Below are 21925 nucleotides of genomic sequence, written 5' to 3' on the forward strand. Positions count from 1 at the left end.
GATGATGAAGAGGAAGAAGAAAGCGATTCCCCACCTGAAGTGGGGAGGAAGAAGAGGGCGGCCTCCACAAATCCGAAGGCGGGAGCGCCTAAAAGAGTTAGAGGTTCCCACGCGGATAACTTCGTGTGGGATGTGGACAGCAGTCCAGAGCGACCTCGCCGGACCAAGCCTCAGGCTGCCTCATAAGTACCGGGATCCGAAAACATCTAGCTTTTCCGATTTGTAAGATTGACGAACCTTGTTATTGCAGTCCAGCGTGTGATGGCTCCCCGCGATCTTCGTCCGAGGGATTGCTAGACTCAAAGGAGATGGCTAGCATGTCTTCGCCACCTACTCATTCCGTCTCTCCCAGGGGTGACGACGAGGTGGTGTTGCCGAAGGTCATCCCCGACTAGGGGGGCTTCCGGAGATCGTCGGGGCGGTGCCCCAGGACGATTCCTCAATTGCCGGACGCATGGGGGAAACGTCCCCTACAAGGAACGGTGACGGGGGCCGGGTTCCCTTTGGACCTGAGCTGGGTACCATTCCGGAGACCTATGCGGCTCCAGAGTCCATCGAACAGCATGCTCCGAGAGGAGGGAGTGTGCCTATTCCGTCGGTGACCTCTATCCAACTAGAGGCACCGGATAGCCTGCTAGAGACGCTACGAGGCGCCTTTATTGTGGATGCACACCGTGCCCTTATTGGAACGGTAATAGAGAAGATCCAGTTCAGGAAAAGCGGACTGACCGAAGCCTGCACTAGCCTTCTATCAGGCTTTGAGGTAAGTAATGCGTTTGTAGGAAGAATATCACAGTATAGATGATACGTCTCCAACGTATCTATAATTTTTGATTGCTCCATGCTATATTATCTACTGTTTTGGACATTATTGGGCTTTATTATCCACTTTTATATTATTTTTGGGACTAACCTATTAACCGGAGGCCCAACCCAGAATTGCTGTTTTTTGCCTATTTTAGGGTTTCGAAGAAAAGGAATATCAAACGGAGTCCAAACGGAATGAAACCTTCGGGAACGTGATTTTCTCACCGAACATGATCCACGAGACTTGGACCATGCATCAAGAAACAAAGGAGGAAGCCACGAGGTAGGGGGGCACGCCTACCCCCCCAGGCGCACCCTCCACCCTCGTGGAGCCCCTGTTGCTCCACCGACGTACTCCTTCGTCCTATATATACCTATGTACCCCCAAACGATCAGATACAGAGCCAAAAACCTAATTCCACCACCGCAACCTTCTGTATCCATGAGATCCCATCTTGGGGCCTGTTCCGGAGCTCCGCCGGAGGGCTTCTACATCAACACTATAGCCTCTCCAATGAAGTGTGAGTAGTTTACCTCAGACCTTCGGGTCCATAGTTTTTAGCTAGATGCTTCTTCACTCTTTTTGGATCTCAATACAATGTTCTCCCCCTCTCTTGTGGAGATCTATTCGATGTAATCTTCTTTTTGCAGTGTGTTTGTTGAGACCGATGAATTGTGGGTTTATGATCAAGATTATCTATGAACAATATTTGAATCTTCTCTGAATTCTTTTATGTATGATTGGTTATCTTTGCAAGTCTCTTCGAATTATCAGTTTGGTTTGGCCTACTAGATTGATCTTTCTTGCAACAGGAGAAGTTCTTAGCTTTGGGTTTAATCTTGTGGTGTCCTTTCCCAGTGACAGTAGGGGCAGCAAGGCACGTATTGTATTGTTGCCATCCAGGATAACAAGATCGTTTTTTATCATGTTGCATGAATCTATCCGTCTACATCATGTCATCTTGCTTAAGGTGTTACTCCGTTTTCATGAACTTAATACTCTAGATGCATGCTGGATAGTGGTCGATGAGTGGAGTAATAGTAGTAGATGCAGGCAGGAGTCGGTCTACTTGTCTCGGACATGATGCCTATATACATGATCATACCTAGATATTCTCATAACTATGCTCAATTCTGTCAATTGCTCAATAGTAATTCGTTCACCCACCGTAAAATACTTATGCCCTTGAGAAGCCACTAGTGAAACCTATGGCCCCCGGGTCTATCTTCATCATATTAATCTTCCAATACTTAGTTATTTCCTTTGCTTTTATTTTACTTTGCATCTTTATCATAAAAATACCAAAAATATTATCTTATCATATCTATAAGATCTCACTCTCGTAAGTGACCGTGAAGGGATTGACAAACCCTTATCGCGTTGGTTGCGAGGAGTTATTTGTTTTGTGTAGGTACTAGGGACTTGCGTGCAGCCTCCTACTGGATTGATACCTTGGTTCTCAAAAATTGAGGACATACTTACGCTACTTTGCTGCATCATCCTTTCCTCTTCAAGGAAATCCAACACAGTGCTCAAGAGGTAGCAGGAAGATTTCTGGCGCCGTTGCTGGGGAGGTTCGCGCAAGTCAAGATTTGACTCCCGAGAATGAGCCATTTCTGGCACCGTTGCCGGGGAGTCTATGCAAAAGTCAACATACCAAGTACCCATCACAACCCTTATCTCCTGCATTACATTATTTGCCATTTGCCTCTCGTTTTCCTCTCCCCCACTTCACCCTTGCCATTTTATTTACCCTCTCTTCTCGCTCGCCTTTCTTCCGCCATGTCTGAATCAAAAAGGGTTGGGAGTTCTCTCCAGAGTTTTAGTACTTTGGATAACCCTTCTATTCTCGCTAAGCTCATAAACGAGGATACTATGGAAAACCCTACCAAAGTTATCAATGGGAATCTTAATAATTTTGATGAAGATGATTCTGGAATTTTTTGTTATTTACTTGATGAATCTTGATGAAGGATCAGGGCTAGCTATGTGCCTCAATACCAAATTAAAGTTTACTTAAAAAGCTTTTATATTGCCCTTCCTTCTTATTTTAAGCATGTCTTAGATTCTATATTTGAAGAACGTTTTCTTGAAGGGGATGTCGTGGACACTTATGAAAAAATGAAAACCATATTTGGGCACCCCATGAATGAGAAAGTTGAATCTACATCTCTTTTGCTCTCTTACCAAAACGAATCTATTAAAGAGATAAAGGCTAGCCTAGAAACAAATTTCCGTAACATACTTAATCTTTCCTCTACCATTAATATCCATGTGCTCTATCAAAATAGAAGGATTAGTTCTATAGATAGCAAGTTTGCTCTTTTCTTTCCTAAGACCAAAGATGGCAATACCTAGATCTATCCTTGCTTTTTATGCCTAGCTAGGGGCGTTAAACGATAGCGCTTGTTGGGAGGCAACCCAATTTTGTTTTTAATTCCTTGCTTTTTGCTCCTGTTTAGTAATAAATAATTCACCTAGCCTCTGTTATGGTTGTGTTTTTCGTGTTTAATTAGTGTTTGTGCCAAGTAGAACCGTTGGGAAGACTTGGGGAAAGTCTTGATATCTTGCTGTAAAAAACAGAAACTTTAGCGCTCACGAGTACTGATGCCATTTTTATTTGGAAAGTGCTATTTAGTTAATTCTTTTTGCAGATGATTAATAGGTAAATTACTCACGTACAGAAACTTATTTTAGAATTTGTGGGGTTCCAGATCTTGCGCTAGCTACAGATTACTACAGACTGTTCTGTTTTTGACATATTCTGTTTTTCGTGTGTTGTTTGCTTATTTTGATGAATCTATGGCTAGTAAAATAGTTTATAAACCATAGAGAAGTTGAAATACATTAAGTTTAACACCAATATAAATAAAGAATGAGTTTATTACAGTACCTTGAAGTGGTCTTTTGTTTTCTTTCGCTAATGGAGCTCATGAGATTTTCTACTTTAAGTTTTGTGTTGTGAAGTTTTCAAGTTTTGGGTAAAGATTTGATGGATTATGGAACAAGGAGTGGCAAGAGCCTAAGCTTGGGGATTCCCATGGCACCCCCAAGATAATCTAAGTACACCAAAAAGCCAAAGCTTGGGGATGCCCCGGAAGGCATCCCCTCTTTCGTCTACTTCTGTCGGTAACTTTACTTGGAGCTATATTTTTATTCACCACATGATATGTGTTTTGCTTGGAGCATCTAGTATTATTTGAGTCTTTATTTGTTAGTTTAACACAATCATCCTTGCTGTACACACCTTTTGAGAGTGCCATACATGATTTAGAATTTGTTAGAATACTCTATGTGCTTCACTTATATCTTTTGAGTTATATAGTTTTGCTCTAGTACTTCACTTATATCTTTTAGAGCACGGTGGTGTACTTGTTTTGTATAAACTATTGATCTATAATGCTTCACTTAGATTATTTTGAGAGTATTAAATAGCATGGTAATTTGCTTAAATAATCCTAATATGCTTGGTATTCAAGAATAGTAAAAACTTCCTTATGAGTGTGTTGAATGCTATGAGAAGTTTAATGCTTGATAATTGTTTTGAGATATGAAGATGGTGATATTAAAGTTGTGATAGTTGAGTGGTTGTGAATTTTAGGAATACTTGTGTTAAAGTTTGTGATTCCTGTAACATGCATGTATGGTGAACCGTTATGTGATGAAGTTGGAGCATGATTTATTTTTTGATTGTCCTCCTTATGAGTGGCGGTCGGGGATGAGCAATGGTCTTTTCCTACCAATCTATCCCCCTAGGAGCATGCGCATAATACTTTGCTTTGATAACTTGTAGATTTTTGTAATAAGTATATGAGTTTTTTATGACTAATGTTGAGTCCATGGATTATACGTACTTTTCTTCCTTCCACCATTGCTAGCCTCTCTTATACCACGCACCTTTCGCCGGTATCATACACCCACCATATACCTTCCTCAAAACAGCCACCATACCTACCTATTATGGCATTTCCATAGCCATTTCGAGATATATTGCCATGCAACTTTCCACCGTTCCGTTTATTATGACACACTCCATCATTGTCATATTTCTTTGCATGATCATGTAATTGACATTGTATTTGTGGCAAAGCCACTGTTCATAATTCTTTCATACATGTCACTCATGAGTCATTGCATATCCCGATACACCGCTGGAGGCATTCACATAGAGTCATATTTTGTTCTACGTATCGAGTTGTAATTGTTGAGTTGTAAGAAAATAAAGGTGTGCTGATCATCATTATTAGAGCATTGTCCCAGTTAGGAAAGGATGATGGAGACTATGATTCCCTCACAAGTCGGGATGAGACTCCGGACGAAAAATAAAAAAAGGGGGAAAGAAAAGAGGGCATGAAAAAAAGAGAAAAGGCCCAAATAAAAAAATGAGAGAAAAAGAGAGAAGGGGCAATGCTACTATCCTTTTACCACACTTGTGATTCAAAGTAGCACCATGATCTTCATGATAGAGAGTCTCCTATGATATCACTTTCATATACTAGTGGGAAATTTTCATTATAGAATTTGGCTTGTATATTCCAATGATGGTCTTCCTCAAAATGCCCTAGGTCTTCATGAGCAAGTGAGTTGGACGCACACCCACTTAGTTTCTTTTGTTGAGCTTTCATATACTTATAGCTCTAGTGCATCCATTGAATGGGAATCCCTACTCACTCACATTGATATCTATTGATGGGCATCTCCATAGCCTGTTGATACGCCTAGTTGATGTGAGACTATCTTCTCCTTTTTGTCTCCTCCACAACCACCATTCTATTCCACCTATAGTGCTATATCCATGGCTCACGCTCATGTATTGCGTGAAGATTGAAAAAGTTTGAGAATGTCAAAATTATGAAACAATTGCTTGGATTGTCATCAGGGTTGTGCATGATTTAAATACTTTGTGTGGTGAAGATAGACCATAGCCAGACTATATGATTTTGTAGGGATAACTTTCTTTGGCCATGTTATTTTGAGAAGACATGATTACTTTGTTAGTATGCTTGAAGTATTATTATTTTATATCAATATTAAACTTTTATCTTGAATCTTTCGGATCTGAGTATTCATACCACAATTAAGAAGAGTTACATTAAAATTATGCCAAGTAGCATTCCACATCAAAAATTCTGTTTTTATCATTTACCTACTCGAGGACGAGCATGAATTAAGCTTGGGGATGCTTGATACGTCTCCAACGTATCTATAATTTTTGATTGCTCCATGCTATATTATCTACTATTTTGGACATTATTGGGCTTTATTATCCACTTTTATATTATTTTTGGGACTAACCTATTAACCGGAGGCCCAGCCCAGAATTGCTGTTTTTTTTGCCTATTTTAGGGTTTCGAAGAAAAGGAATATCAAACGGAGTCCAAACGGAATGAAACCTTCGGGAACATGATTTTCTCACCGAACATGATCCAGGAGACTTGGACCCTACGTCAAGAAACAAAGGAGGAAGCCATGAGGTAGGGGGCGCGCCTACCCCCCCAGGCGCGCTCTCCACCCTCGTGGCCCCTCTGTTGCTCCACCGACGTACTCCTTCCTCCTATATATACCTAAGTACCCCCAAACGATCAGATACAGAGCCAAAAACCTAATTCCACTGCCGCAACCTTCTGTATCCACGAGATCCCATCTTGGGGCCTGTTCCGGAGCTCCGCCGCAGGGGGCATCCATCACGGAGGGCTTCTACATCAACACCATAGCCTCTCCAATGAAGTGTGAGTAGTTATCTCAGACCTTCGGGTCCATAGTTATTAGCTAGATGGCTTCTTCTCTTTTTGGATCTCAATACAATGTTCCCCCCTCTCTTGTGGAGATCTATTCGATGTAATCTTCTTTTTGCGGTGTGTTTGTTGAGAACGATGAATTATGGGTTTATGATCAAGAATATCTATGAACAATATTTGAATCTTCTCTGAATTCTTTTATGTATGATTGGTTATCTTTGCAGGTCTCTTCAAATTATCAGTTTGGTTTGGCCTACTAGATTGATCTTTCTTGCAATAGGAGAAGTGCTTAGCTTTGGGTTCAATCTTGCGGTGTCCTTTCCCAGTGACAGTAGGGGCAGCAAGGCACATATTGTATTGTTGCCATCGAGGATAACAAGATGGTTTTTTTATCATATTGCATGAATTTATCCGTCTACATCATGTCATCTTGCTTAAGGCGTTACTCTGTTTTCCTGAACTTAATACTCTAGATGCATGCTGGATAGCGGTCGATGAGTGGAGTAATAGTAGTAGATGTAGGCAGGAATCGGTCTACTTGTCTCGGACGTGATGCCTATATACATGACCATACCTAGATATTCTCATAACTATGCTCAATTCTGTCAATTGCTCAACAATAATTCGTTCACCCACCGTAAAATACTTATGCTCTTGAGAGAAGCCACTAGTGAAACCTATGGCCCCCGTGTCTATCTTCATCATATTAATCTTCCAATACTTAGTTATTTCCTTTGATTTTCACTTTGATTTTATTTTACTTTGCATCCTTATCATAAAAATACCAAAAATATTATCTTATCATATCTATCAGATCTCACTCTCGTAAGTGACCGTGAAGGGATTGACAACCCCTTATCGCGTTGGTTGCGAGGAGTTATTTTTGTGTGCAGGTACTAGGGACTTGCGTGCAACCTCCTACTGGATTGATACCTTGGTTCTCAAAAACTGAGGGAAATACTTACGCTACTTTGCTGCATCATCCTTTCCTCTTCAAGGAAATCCAACGCAGTGCTCAAGAGGTAGCAATAGACAATAGCCCCTGATGCTCTGTTTAGTGTTCGGAAAGAAGAAGCCGAACAGAGTATCGAAGAGAAAAAGTCGCAGGAGTCTAACATAAGTTGTCTTTGTGAATGAGCAGGTGTCGCTGCAGGCTGCCACCGCTCATGCTGTCGAGGTCTCCGGACTGAAGCGGAAACTGGAGCGGGCCGAGGAAGAGCTCAGCGTCGTAAATAAGCAGCTAGAGGATAGCCAAGGTATGTGCTGATCTATTGTCGTGGACTTGATTGGGGTCCACAACCGAGGTGGCAGCCCTTAAGAAGGTCCTGGCCGAGGCCGAGGACAAAGCGGCCAAGGAGCATGCTGTGAGTGAGAAGCACGGGGCCTAGGTCGGCGAGGCGTATCAACAGCTCCAGGACGCGATTCACAGATTTGAATCCTTGGAGCGTGACTGTAAGGTGCAAGAGTCCGAACTAGCGACGGCCCGCTGGAGCGCATAGGATGCATGAGCCGAAGCCCAGAACGCCCTCCAGGAAATTCAGGCGGCCAAAGAGATTATGACGGGTAATTTTTTTCACCATGCAAAGCAAGTATTTAAAAGAAATGTTCCATGTACTTATCTGAATTCGGGTTTTCCAGAGGCGTTTGCGGATCTGCCGCGCAGTATATCGAATGCTGCCGAGTATTACAGAGCCGAAGAAGGGATGCCTATGGAGAAGCTATTCTGGTGTCAAAACCGGCGAATCTCGGGTAAGGGGTCCCAAACTATGTGTCTAGGATCGATGGTAACAGGAGACAGGGGACACAATGTTTACCCAAGTTCGGGCCCTCTCTATGGAGGTAATACCCTATGTCCTGCTTGATTGATATTGATGAATATGGGTGTTACAAGAGTTGATCTACCACGAGATCGTGATGGCTAAACCCTAGAAGCCTAGCCTATATGACTATGGTAATGAATGGTGTCCTTTCCGGACTATCCCCTCCGGTTTATATAGACACGGGGGGATCTAGGGTTTACATAGAGTTGGTTACATAAGAAGGAATCTTCATAGTCGGTCGCCATGCTTGCCTTCCACGCCAAGGAGAGTCCAATCCGGACTGAGGTATAGTCTTTGGCCTTCATGTCTTCACATCCCATCAGTCCGGCCCACGGATAATAGGCCGGACGCCCGAGGACCCCTTAGTCCAGGAATCCCTCAACAGTGCTTTGGAGATGGAGATCAAAGGCACATGATGATGGCCATATCATATCACTTATATTGATTGCATGTGATGTTTATCCTTTATGCATCTTATTTTGCTTAGTTCGGCGGTAGCATTATAAGATGATTTCTCACTAAATTTCAAGATACAAGTGTTCTCCCTGAGTATGCACTGTTGCTACAGTTCCTCGTGCCAAGACACTACGTGATGATCAGGTGTGATAAGCTCTGCGTTCACATACAACGGGTGCAAGCCAGTTTTACACATGCAAAATACTCGGGTTAAACTTGACGAGCCTAGCATATGCAGATATGGCCTCGGAACACTGAGACCGAAAGGTCGAGCGTGAATCATATAGTAGATATGATCAACATAGTGATTTTCACCATTGAAAACTACTCCATCTCACGTGATGATCGGACATGGTTTAGTTGATATGGATCACGTGATCACTTAGATGATTAGAGAGATGTCTATCTAAGTGGGAGTTCTTAAGTAACTTGATTAAATGAACTTTACTTTATCATGAACTTAGTCCTGATAGTTTTTGCATATCTATGTTGTAGATCAATAGCTCGCGTATAGCTCCCCTGTTTTATTTTTGATATGTTCCTAGGGAAAAGTAAGTTGAAAGATGATAGTAGCAATGATGTGGACTGTGTACGTGATCTGAGGATTATCCTCATTGCTGCACAGAAGAATTATGTCCTTGATGCACCGCTAGGTGATAGACCTATTGCAGGAGCAGATGCATATGTTATGAATGTTTGGCAAGCTCAGTATGATGACTACTTGATAGTTTAGTGCACCATGCTTTACGGCTTACAACCGGGACTTCAAAAACATTTTGAACGCCATGGGGCATATAAGATGTCCCAAGAGTTGAAATTGGTATTTTAGACTCATGCCCGAGTCGAGAGGTATGAGACCTCTGACAAGTACTTTTCCTACAAGATGGAGGAGAATAGCTCAACCAGTGAGCATGTGCTCAAAATGTCTGAGTACTACAATCGCTTGAATCAAGTGGGAGTTAATCTTCCAAATAAGATAGTGATTGATAGAGTTCTCTAGTCACTATCACCAAGTTACTGGAACTTCGTGATGAACTATAATATGCAAGGGATGACGAAAACGATTCCCGAGCTCTTCGTGATGCTGAAATCAATGAAGGTAGAAATCAAGAAAATCATAAAATGTTGATGGTTGACAAGACCACTAGTTTCAAGTAAAATGGCGTGGGAAAGAAAGGGAACTTCACGAAGAATGGCAAGCAAGTTGCCACTCCCATGAAGAAGCCCAAAGCTAGACCCAAGCCTGAAACTGAGTGCTTCTACTACAAAGGAAATTGTCACTGGAAGCGGAACTGCCCCAAATACTTGGCGGATAAGAAGGATGGCAAAGTGAACAAAAGTATATAGGATATACATGTTATTGATGTGTACTTTACTAGTGTTCATAGTAGCCCCTAGGTATTTGATACTGGTTCAGTTGCTATGATTAGTAACTTGAAACAGGAGTTACAAAATGAACAGAGACTAGTTGAGGGTGAGGTGATGATGTGTGTTGGAAGTAATTCCAAGGTTGATAAGATCACCATCACCCACTCACTTTACCTTCGGGATTAGTGTTGAACCTAAAATAAATGTTATTTGGTGTTTGCGTTGAGCATAATATGATTGGATCATGTTTATTGCAATACGATTATTCATTTAAGTGAAAGAATAATTTTTGTTCTATTTACATGAATAAAACCTTCTATGGTCATACACTCAACATAAATAGTTTATTGAATCTCGATCGTAGTGATACACATATTCATAATATTGAAGCCAAAAGATGCAAAGTTAATAATGATAGTGCAACTTATTTGTGGCACTGCCATTTAGGTCATATTGGTGTAAGGAGCATGAAGAAACTCCATGATAATGGGATTTTGGAATCACTTGATGCTTGCGAACCACGCCTCATGGGCAAGATGACTAAAACTCCACTCTTCGGAACATTGGAGCGAGCCACTGACTTATTGGAAAGAATACATACTGATGTATGCGGTCCGATGAGTGTTGAGGCTCGCGGCGAGTATTGTTATTTTCTGACCTTCACAGATGATTTGAGCAGATATGGGTATATCTACTTAATGAAACATAAGTCTGCAATATTTGAAAAGTTCAAAGAATTTTAGAGTGAAGTGGAAAATCATCATAACAAGAAAATAAAGTTTCTATGATCTGATCGTAGAGGCGAATATTTGAGTTACGAGTTTGCTCTTCATTTGAAACAATGTGGAATAGTGTCGCAACTCACGCCACCTAGAATGCCACAACGTAATGGTGTGTCTGAACATCGTAACCGTACTTTATTAGATATGGTGTGATCTATGATGTCTTTTACCGATTTACGACTATCATTTTGGGGGTTATGCATTAGAGACAACTGCATTCACGTTAACTAGGGCACCATCTAAATCCGTTGATACGACACCGTATGAACTATGGTTTTGCAAGATACCAAAGTTGTCGTTTCTTAAAGTTTGGGGTTGCGATGCTTATGTGAAAAATTTCAAACTGATAAGTTCGAACCCAAATCGGAGAAGTGCGTCTTCATAGGATACCCAAAAAGAAACTGTTGGGTACACCATCTATCACAGATCCGAAGGCAATATTTTTGTTGCTAAGAGTGGATCCTTTCTAGAGAAGGAGTTTCTCTTGAAAGAAGTGAGTGGGAGGAATGTAGAACTTGATGAGGCAATTGTACCTTCTCCCGAATTGGAAAGTAGTTCATCACAGAAATCAGTTCTAGTGATTCCTATGCCAATTAGTGGGGAAGCTAATGATGATGATCATGAAACTTCAGATCAAGTTACCATCGAACCTCGTAGGTCAACCAGAGTATGGTCTGCACCAGAGTGGTACGGTAATCCTTTCTGGAAGTCATGTTACTAGACCATGACGAACCTATGAACTATGAGGAAGCGATGATGAGCCCGGATTCCGCAAAATGGTTTGAGGCCATGAAATCTGAGATGGGATCCATGTATGAGAACAAACTATGGACTTTGGTTGACTTGCCCAATGATCGGCAAGCCATTGAGAATAAATGGATCTTCAAGAGGAAGACAGACGCTGATAGTAGCATTACTATATACAATGCTCGAATTGTCGCAAAAGGTTTTCGACAAATGTTGACTATGATGAGATTTTCTCACTCGTATCGATGCTTAAGTCTGTCCGAATCATGTTAGCAATTGCCACATTTTATGAAATATGGCAAATGGGTGTCAAAACTGCATTCCTTAATGGATTTCTTAAAAAGAGTTGTATATGATGCAACAAGAAGGTTTTGTCAATCTTGAAGGTGCTAAGAAAGTGTGCAAGCTCCAGCGACCCATCTATGGACTTGTGCAAGCATCTCGGAGTTGGAATATATGCTTTGATAAAGTGATCAAAGCATATGGTTTTATACAGGCTTGCGGTGAAGCCTGTATTTACAAGAAAGTGAGTGGCAGCACTACAACATTTCTGATAAGTATATGTGAATGACATATTGTTGATCGGAAATAATGTAGAATTTTCTAGAAAGCATAAAGGAGTGTTTGAAAGGAGTTTTTTCAAATAAATACCTCGGTGAAGCTACTTACATATTGATCATCAAGATCTATAGAGATAGATCAAGATGCTTGATATATTTTTCAATGAGTACATACCTTGACAAGATTTTGAAGTAGTTCAAAATGGAACAGTCAAAGAAGGAGTTCTTGCCTATGTTGCAAGGTGTGAAGTTGAGTAAAGACTCAAAACTCAACCACGGCAGAAAATAGAAAGAGAATGAAAAGTCATTCCCTATGCCTCAGCCATAGGTTCTATAAAGTATGCTATGCTGTGTACTAGACCTATTGTGTACCTCTCCAAGAGTTTGGCAAGAGGATACAATAGTGATCTAGGAGTGGATCACTGGACAATAGTCAAAATTATCCTTAGAGGACTAAGGAAATATTTCTTAGTTATGGAGGTGATAAAAGAGTTCATCGTAAAGAGTTACATCGATGCAAGATTTTTACACCGATCTAGATGACTCTAAGTCTTGATCTAGATACATATTGAAAGTGGAAGCAATTAGCTAGAGTGGCTCCATGTAGAGTATTGTAGACATAGAAATTTGCAAAATACATACGAATCTGAATGTTGCAGACCCGTAGACTAAACTTCTCTCACAAGCAAAACATGATCACTCTTTGGGTGTTAATCACATAGCGATGTGGACTAGATTATTGACTCTAGTAAACCCTTTGGGTATTAGTCACATGAAGATGTGAACTAATCACATAAAGATGTGAACTACTGGTGTGAAATCACATGACGATGTGAACTAGATTATTGACTCTAGTACAAGTGGGAGACTGAAGGAAATTTGCCCTAGAGGCAATAATAAAGTTGTTATTTATATTTCCTTATATCATGATAAATGTTTATTATTCATGCTAGAATTGTATTAACCGAAAACTTAGTACATGTGTGAATACATAGATAAACAGAGTGTCCCTAGTATGCCTCTACTTGACTAGCTCATCGATGAAAGATGGTTAAGTTTCCTAGCCATGGACATGTGTTGTCATTTGATGAATGTGATCACATCATTAGAGAATGATGTGATGGACTAGACCCATCCGTTAGCTTAGCACTATGATCGTTTAGTTTATTGCTATTGCTTTCTTCATGACTTATACATGTTCATATGACTATGAGATTATGCAACTCCCGAATACCGGAGGAACACTTAGTGTGCTATCAAATGTCACAACGTAACTGGGTGATTATAAAGATGCTCTACAGGTGTCTCCAATGGTGTTTGTTGAGTTGGCATAGATCGAGATTAGGATTTCTCACTCGGATTGTTGGAGAGGTATCTCTGGGCCCTCTCGATAATGCACATCACTATAAAGCCTTGCAAGCAATGTGACTAATGATTTAGTTGCGGGATGATGCATTATGGAACGAGTAAGGAGACTTTCCGGTAATGAGATTGAACTACATATTGAGATACTGACGATCGAATGTCGAGCAAGTAACATACCGATGACGAAGGGAACAACGTATATCGTTATGTGGTTTGACCGATAAAGATCGTCGTAGAATATGTGGGAGCCAATATGAACATCCCGGTTTCGCTCTTGGTTATTGACTGGAGACGTGTCTCAGTCATGTCTACATAGTTCTCGAACCCGTATGGTCCGCAAGCTTAACGTTCGGTGACGATCGATATTATGAGTTTATATGTTTTGATGTACCAAAGATAGTTCGGAGTCCGAGATGTGATCACGGACATGACGAGGAGTCTCGAAATGGTTGAGACGTAAAGATTGATATATTAGACAGCTATATTCGGACACTAGAAGTGTTCCGGGTGATTTAGGAGAAAACCGGAGTGCCGGAGGGTTACCGGAACCCCCCGGGGAACTAATGGGCCACATGGGCCTTAGTGGAGAGAGAGGGCCGGCCAAGACAGGGCCGCGCCCCCCCCTCTAGTCCGAATTGGAGTAGGGAGGGGGGGGGGGCGGTGCCCCCCTTTCCTTCTCCCTTCTCCTCTCCTTCCTTCCCCTTTCCTCCTCCTAGTTGGACTAGGAAAGGGGAAGTCCTACTCCTACTAGGAGGAGGACTCCTCCCCTCCTTGGCGCACTCCAAGGGCCGGCCGGCCTCCCCCCTTGCTCATTTATATATGGGGGCATGGGGAACCCTAGGACGTACAAGTTGATCATTGATCCCTTAGCCGTGTGTGGTGCCCCCTTCCACCATAATCCACCTCGGTCATATCGTCATAGTGCTTAGGCAAAGCCCTGCGCCGGTAGCTTCATCATCACCGTCATCACGCCGTCGTGCTGATGAAGCTCTCCCTTGACACTCAGCTGGATCAAGAGTTCGTGGGATGTCACCGAGCCGAACATGTGTAGACCGCGGAGGTGTCGTACTTTCGGTACTAGGATCAGTCGGATCGTGAAGACATACGACTACATCAACTACATTGTCATAACGCTTCCTCTTACGGTCTACGAGGGTACGTGGACAACACTCTTCCCGTCTTGTTGCTATGCATCACCATGATAGATCTTGCGTGTGCGTAGGGATTTTTTTGAAATTACTGCGTTTCCCAACACAAAGACCACACTACTAGGAAAAGGCATGCTAGTGGCGCACCGAATTTGCCTTCTAATGGCGCACTACCGGTGCGCCACTGGCATCACGCCATTAGAATTAAATTCTAATGGCGCACCACCGGTGCGCCATTAGTATCTGGTGTTCTAATGGCGCACCACGTAGTGCGCCATTAGTATAGCCTGCAGTGCGCCATTAGAATGCCTCCCAGGGGGCCATATGTACCCATGTGCTTTGTCATTCTAATGGCGCACCAGCAGTTAATGCGCCATTAGTGTGATGATCACAGTGCGCCATTAGTGTCTTGTGTGGTGCGCCATTAGTATGAATATTAGGTTTTATTTTTTTTGCTTTTCTGATTTTTGCACAGGTTACAAAATATATTATTGGACAGAATATAGACAGCAGCACACAACAACATCAGATTCATCGAATACAATAGAAGATTAGTCTCCGAATACAATTCATCATATTAGTCTCCGAATTCAAAAGACCGACCAAAGATAAAACATTACAAGTCTCAAGACCGCGAGTATCGAGTTTGCCTTCACATTACAAGTCGATATCAATCATCTAAACTACCATCACATAGAAGAGAGCTGTGGTCATCACGATGAGCATCATCGCGATCAAACTGGTCTTCATCTGGTTCCTCCGACGCTCCCTCCTCTCTCCCTCTAGATAGCGGGCGTATCTACATTCGGCCTCCGCCCTAGTGGTGTACCCTTTGTAACTGTTACCGCTGAAACGGTGAACCTGTCTCTGACACTCCTCCCAGTCGTCGTAGACTCCGGGAACCTTACCCTTGTGCACGACATACGACGACATCTCTATGCACAAGCCAAACAACAGACAATACATAAGCAATATGTAAGTATGCAACAAAAGGATCGGAAGAGAAAAGCAAGACATTAATAGCACGATTCATGGTCCTACTAATAAATAGCATCGATTACATCTAAGTTGAACGACTGTCCAAACCAAAGAGACATACGAATTCATTAAAGTATAATTACAACATGAGCCAATCAATGTTTCAGAACTACACATCACTACTTTCGACTCGACTCATCGGACAGGAACGTGGATGAAGCCGCCGTCTGTCATGATGGTCATGAAATCGCGGTCGTTGTCACCCTGCATTTGAGGCATTTCATCTATCCCACTGTTGGACGGTTGATATCTGAGGAAGAACTGCCCCGAGGTATGAAGGACATCTTGATGGATGATGTCCGCAAACTCCGACTGGATGCGAAAGAATTCTTGTCTGAGGTTCGTGTCCTGGACTGCCGACAAGCTCGCGGCCCAATCTTTGAGATTATCTGGTAGTAGAAGTTGATGATGGTCCCTTACGATCGCCCTCATGTGATGGAGGGCGTAGTAGGCATCCTTCTGACCGCCAGGCGGCTGCTTGACGCAGCAGAACTTCGTATTGTGTGAGAACATGTGCTTGCTGTACTTACGAACTGCCCTGGTGAAGGTGCCTCCAGATTTGGCGTAGGCGGGGAGAGCATCATAAAGAACTTTCTTGAAATTTGTGTAGTCTATCTTGGAGTTATGGTTCGAGTCTAAATACGTGGCCATGGAATATTTCAGGCTTAAGAGGATGAGTGTGCAATGTGTGTCACTGCACAGAACACGGAATGTTAGAAAAAAAAAGAATGATCGAAATCTAAGAAATCATATGTTACGGGGCGGTTAAGGGATGACTTACTCGGGAAAGTAAGGCACAAGGAAGTTATCCTTATCTTGGTTTGCCAGAATGACGCCTTCGAGGTGTGAACTCGCAACTTGGCGGTCCCCAGCGCTGCTCAAGTGCTTGGCATGCATGTAGAAGGGGTTGACTATCACGATGTCCGGGGTCTTGTCTCTAATGATCCGCATCTCCATACTCAGCGAAAACAGCCGAACAAAGGTGTAGTGCAGCGAATGAAGGTTAAACATAGCAAAGATGTCATCAAACCGCAGGACGATCGTACCCCCGATGTCGCCATCCACAAAGCCCTTGCCCTCTGGCACCTTGGCCACGAAAACCGGGTATGCCACATCCTTCTCTCTGAGACGCCGCTTCTCCAAAGAAAGAACACTGTCGTGCAGACTCCGCATAGCACCGGTTGCAGCATTCAGCATATTTGGCGGTAGCATCGCCCTACCCGCCACATGCACCCTCCTCGAGATATCCTTAGGTGAAGGTGGCCCGTCCTGAGCACGGAACGAACTCGGTGCCGGCTGGCTCGCACCGGCGCCCTTGTTAGTCTTTCGTTTCCATCCCTTCTTCTTGATCTCCTGTAATGGGACCGAGTTCTGCTCACAGACCGCCTTCTTGAGCGTGTTGGGGCTGATAATATTTCCCACCTCAGCTATCTGAGGCTCGGTGAAGGCGGGAGCTGGAGGCGTGTCCTGAGAACTGAACGCCAGATGACGCCTGTTGCAATTGGATTTCTTTGCCGTACCAGCTAGATCGCGGTCGTCTTGGTTGGGTTCTTGAGAAAGAGGCCCGCAGAACTCGTCAGCGTACCCATGTTCGGCAAAGTACTTATCAACTTTGGTAAATGTACCGTCGTCGTTGTCGTCGCCGTCCGGATCCTGTGCCATAGGGCTGTCCAGATCCTGTGCCATAGGGATGTCCGGCAGGTCCGGTAGCATTGCGGCGTTCTTGCCATGGCTTGGCGCCGGCACGACTGGCGGTCTTGTCTGTGGGGTGGTGTCCCCCGCCCCCAAACGAATCTGGCTCTTTAGCCAAAGCAGGGGCCAGTTTATGCAGGTGCTGAGGGTCATCTCATCTTCTTGTCGTAGCCTGGCAGCACCCGAACCACTTCAACCCTATACATTGTGGGTGGCATCGGATTACCGTGGAACATGGGGTTGCCTGGTTGAACGATTCTGCCCTTGGAGACATCGACCAACTCAGCGCCCACGAAGTGCAGAAGAGTGCAAGGAACGTCGGCGGTGCCCTGCGAAAACATGTACAGGGCGTCAGGGATGCCCAGTCAAAGGCAAGGAGATGAAGTCATCGGCCGAGAGGCTTAGTTACCGTGATGCCGTTGAGCTCGGCTAATGTCGAGGCACCGCCAACGGCAGGCGTGCAACTGACGGAGGGGGCGCTTGCTGGCGAGGTGCCGGCCGGCGTACACCCGGGTGCATTAAGGTCCAATGCCCGTGCCGGCGCTGGAGACATGAATACCGCCTCTGCCGGAGACACCAATGGCGCCGCCGCCGGAGACACCAATGGCACCACCGGAGACACCAATGGAGCCGCCTACACGCTGTGCGAGTTGCTGGCCGTGAAGCTGGGAACTGGGGGAGGCCCCTATTGGCCACCCACAATCCACGTCGTCAGCCCATGAATCAACGTAGGCACCATGGCGTTGAGCGTCGTTCCAAGTTGTTGTTGCACTTGCTCTTGGACAAGCTTCGGAATCCGCGCCACTTGTGCCTTGAGTTCTTCAACCTCGCGCGTCTGGCTTTCCGAGCTGGTCTTTTTCTCCTTCCGCACACCAGCGGTATAGTATGACCCCCATTTTGTGGACAAGCCTTTGCCGGCCACATGACCAGCTGACGTCGGCTTAGTGAGCTTATCCTTGTTTTTCATTACGTTCAACGCCCTATTTAAAGGGGTGTCGAAAGGGGAGCTCTTAGACGACCCGGCACTACTACTTTCAGTGTCCTTCGAAAGGAACGTGAACCATTTAGAAATATTGGGGATTAATTAGAGTGCAACCATATGGAGCTAATTACGCGGGGGTGTATTCCTTACCAGAAGAAGCTCAAGCGCCCTGGTCTTCGGATCCGTGGTAAGCTCCTTTGTTATCGGGTCCTCCTTGTACCGGGCCCTGACATAGTTCCTGGTCTGCTTGTCACCGTTGTATTTCTCAAAGCGGGCCGGTAGGCCTTGCTCGGCACGCTCCACGTCCTCCTTGTCCCATATAGGCTCCACCACTCTGTAACCGCCGAGACCGAGTTTGTGTTCCCCTAAGTTCAACTCCCGCATTTCTTTCCCCCACTGACTTGATTCAGAGGTTGCACTGCTCTTGCACTTGATCTTGAACTCCTTGTACTCATCTTCGCTCCTCAAAGGATATTTCGCCTTCATCTTCTCATAACTATCACCTTTATCAATCATTCTCTTCACCGCGCTTTTCCAAGTAGACAGGGCCGTGCTCATCTTCATGAGGGCGGCACTGTTCACTTTATTCCTTGAGAGGCGTGTGTTTTCAAATTCGGCGGGGAACTTGTATCGTTCGTGCAGCTTCGTGAAGAGGTGGTTGCGCAAATTCCCTTGGTCCTTATGCCTAAGGTTCTCGGTGTTGATCGAGACGGTGCTCCGGAGAATGCACCCGAGCTGAACCGAGTACCCCTTGACTATATGTTTGGGCTCCGTTGGATTCCCGTCGGAGTCCACTTGAGTGAATTCCTCCTTGACGGTGCGGAGCGCATTCGGGCGCCGATCCTTCCTTTGCTTCTTTGGTTGGCTACCATCTGCCATCATCAGTGGTGGCATCCTCGGCGGCACCATCAGTGGTGTCATCCCCGACGCCACTAGGGGTTGTGTAATCAGGATCGGTGTCTTCCGCGGCGTCCTCATAGCGGTGAGGTTGCTCCTCCATCTCCTGGGACAGCTCCCAGAATTGCTTGCCGCCCGAACCACCCGCCTCATCGTTGTGGGCCATGTTTTGCTCTAAATAGGAAAAAAGTTTGGTCAAAAAGTTGGTTATTGTCAACGAACAAGATCATGGTCTCATCATTTAGGGTTTGTCGACACCGAGGCACCCTAAAAGCCTAAGCTTTCATCATTTAGGGTTTGTCAACGGCGAGGCACCCTAAAAGCCAAAGCGTACATCATTTAGGTTCTCATCGACACCGAGGCATCCGGGGCAGCCAAGTTAAGTTTTCATCATTTAGGGTTTATCGATGCCGAGGCACCCTAGGTTGGGCCTAATCACTTGGCACTAATCACTTGGCTCTATTGCCACCTATGGTTTAATACAGGAAGAATAAAGGGGTAGTTGATCCTACTTAATTAAGTACTAAGATACCCCGGCCCATGCATTAGTAGCAAGTACCTCATATGTCCGATTTTTAGCAAAGTCATCCTAAAATTCATGGAAAATTTCAGCATGACCTTTGCTGAAAATAGGACATATGGAGTACCCGAATTTGCCGGAACGGAAGTTAATCGACATTCCGGCAAACTCAAGGGCCTCTCGGGGTACTTGCAAAATCATCACGACACGAAGGGCCTCTCAAGGGCCTCAAGCAGTAGCGGCCCTTCACGAGCGAACTCAATGAGTGTGAACCAACAGAGTGTGGGTCACCACAGATTCTATAGTCAAAAACCTTCAGGACAGAGTGAAAATAGTTACAATATGCTTGCAAGTAATTTTTCTGTAACTAAGGCACAATATGCTTGCAAGTAAATCACACTATGCTTGCAAGTAATTTTTCTGTAATAGTCTTGCCCCTATTTGAAGGACAAGCAAATAGATACCATGGGTAGCTTTGGCACAATCCTAAGGCACAATCCTCTGACTAATTCATCACTGTAGGCCGGCATGAAACACACTCCTCCAAAAAAGCCTAAAATTCCACTATTATTGCATGTAAAAAAGCCTAAAATCCACTAGTATTGCCTCTAAGAAAGCCTTAAAAGTCCACTATTATTGACAATCAAAATATGATCTGAACTGTAAGGAGTTAACTGAAAAATGAGTGTTAACTGAAGTTTTCCAGTAAAGATCATAACTGAAGTTATCCATAGAATATAGTGACATCAAATGCAGTTAATTAGTCTTAATTGAATCTTAGTAAGGTTCATTCTGAAGTCAAAAGTCCCCCCCAAACAGTGAAAGGGAACAAACAAAAAAATGTTCGGGAAATTCCAAAAGAGTCTAAAGGTATGGGTTGGTTTTTGGTTCCAATTTGAAAACCCAAAATTTCATCAGCACATTAAATATAATTTGTTTGTGCAAATACTTCTCTCAGGCAGCCACACACATCTTTCTTCATCCAATTTTTTCCTACAGCATCATTGAACATCTGAAACTTACCAGCTCAACTTGAGAAAAAAATGGATAGGCAGGGACATTTGTGCTTTTTGCCATCTAATCTAATCTACCTCTGGTTGATTAACTATTGTTTTCGTTTTCACTTTGTGCCAGCCCATTAGATTAGTTGGTAAAGTACATGCTTCATCTTACATTACCTACCTGTGTGTACATGCATTTGCAGGCTTTCAGGCCCTGACTAATTAACTACATTGCTGATTAGAGACCCTGCTGTTTACTGGGAGGTGGCAGTACTACTGTGCTAGTGTGCTAGTACTGGTTTTTATTCTTTGGAACCTTCTACTTATGAAGCTCTCTCAAGTAAAGATTTTCAACTAGTAGTACATTTTTGTATGGTGCAAAAGTCCAGCAGCACTGCAACTGAACTGATTGATCTATACATGTTGTAGGAGGAGCTATATCATTTTCTCCATGGGGAATTTTGTGTAGGTACTTAGACAGCCACACACATCACCAAATTTCAACAGGAGGCGGATACAGACTTACTAACCAGAATTTAGCTAGCAGTGCAGTAACTTGCAAGTGTTAATAGCTATAAACACTGAAATATGCATTTCTATCCATAAGCTGTCAAATATCATCAGAAGATAACAGACACGGTCGAGGGGAGGGAGGGATGGAATGGGGAGGAAGGGTGGGGAGGGAGGAAGGAGGAAGGAGGAGAGGTACCTGGGCGGGCGTGGCCGGTCGCCGCAGGGGTTGGGGTCAGGGTTGGAGTTGGCGGCGGCGGTGTCGAAGGGATGGCTCGATTGGTCGTCGGGGAGGCCTCCTGGGCGCCTCGGTGGGTCGTGGGGAGGCCGGCGGCCGCGGTCGTCGTCTTGCACCCCATGCCCGGACTAAGGTAGAGGTGGCGCAGGGCAGGGGCTGACGCGGGGAGGCTGTCGGCAATGGCGAGGTCGCGGAGGCGTCGGCTATGGCGGAGCTGCAGTGGTGGGGGGCGCGGGGGCGGCAGCGCACGTAGGG

This window comes from Triticum aestivum, chromosome 7A, assembly GCF_018294505.1.
Source record: "Triticum aestivum cultivar Chinese Spring chromosome 7A, IWGSC CS RefSeq v2.1, whole genome shotgun sequence".
NCBI lineage: Eukaryota > Viridiplantae > Streptophyta > Magnoliopsida > Poales > Poaceae > Triticum > Triticum aestivum.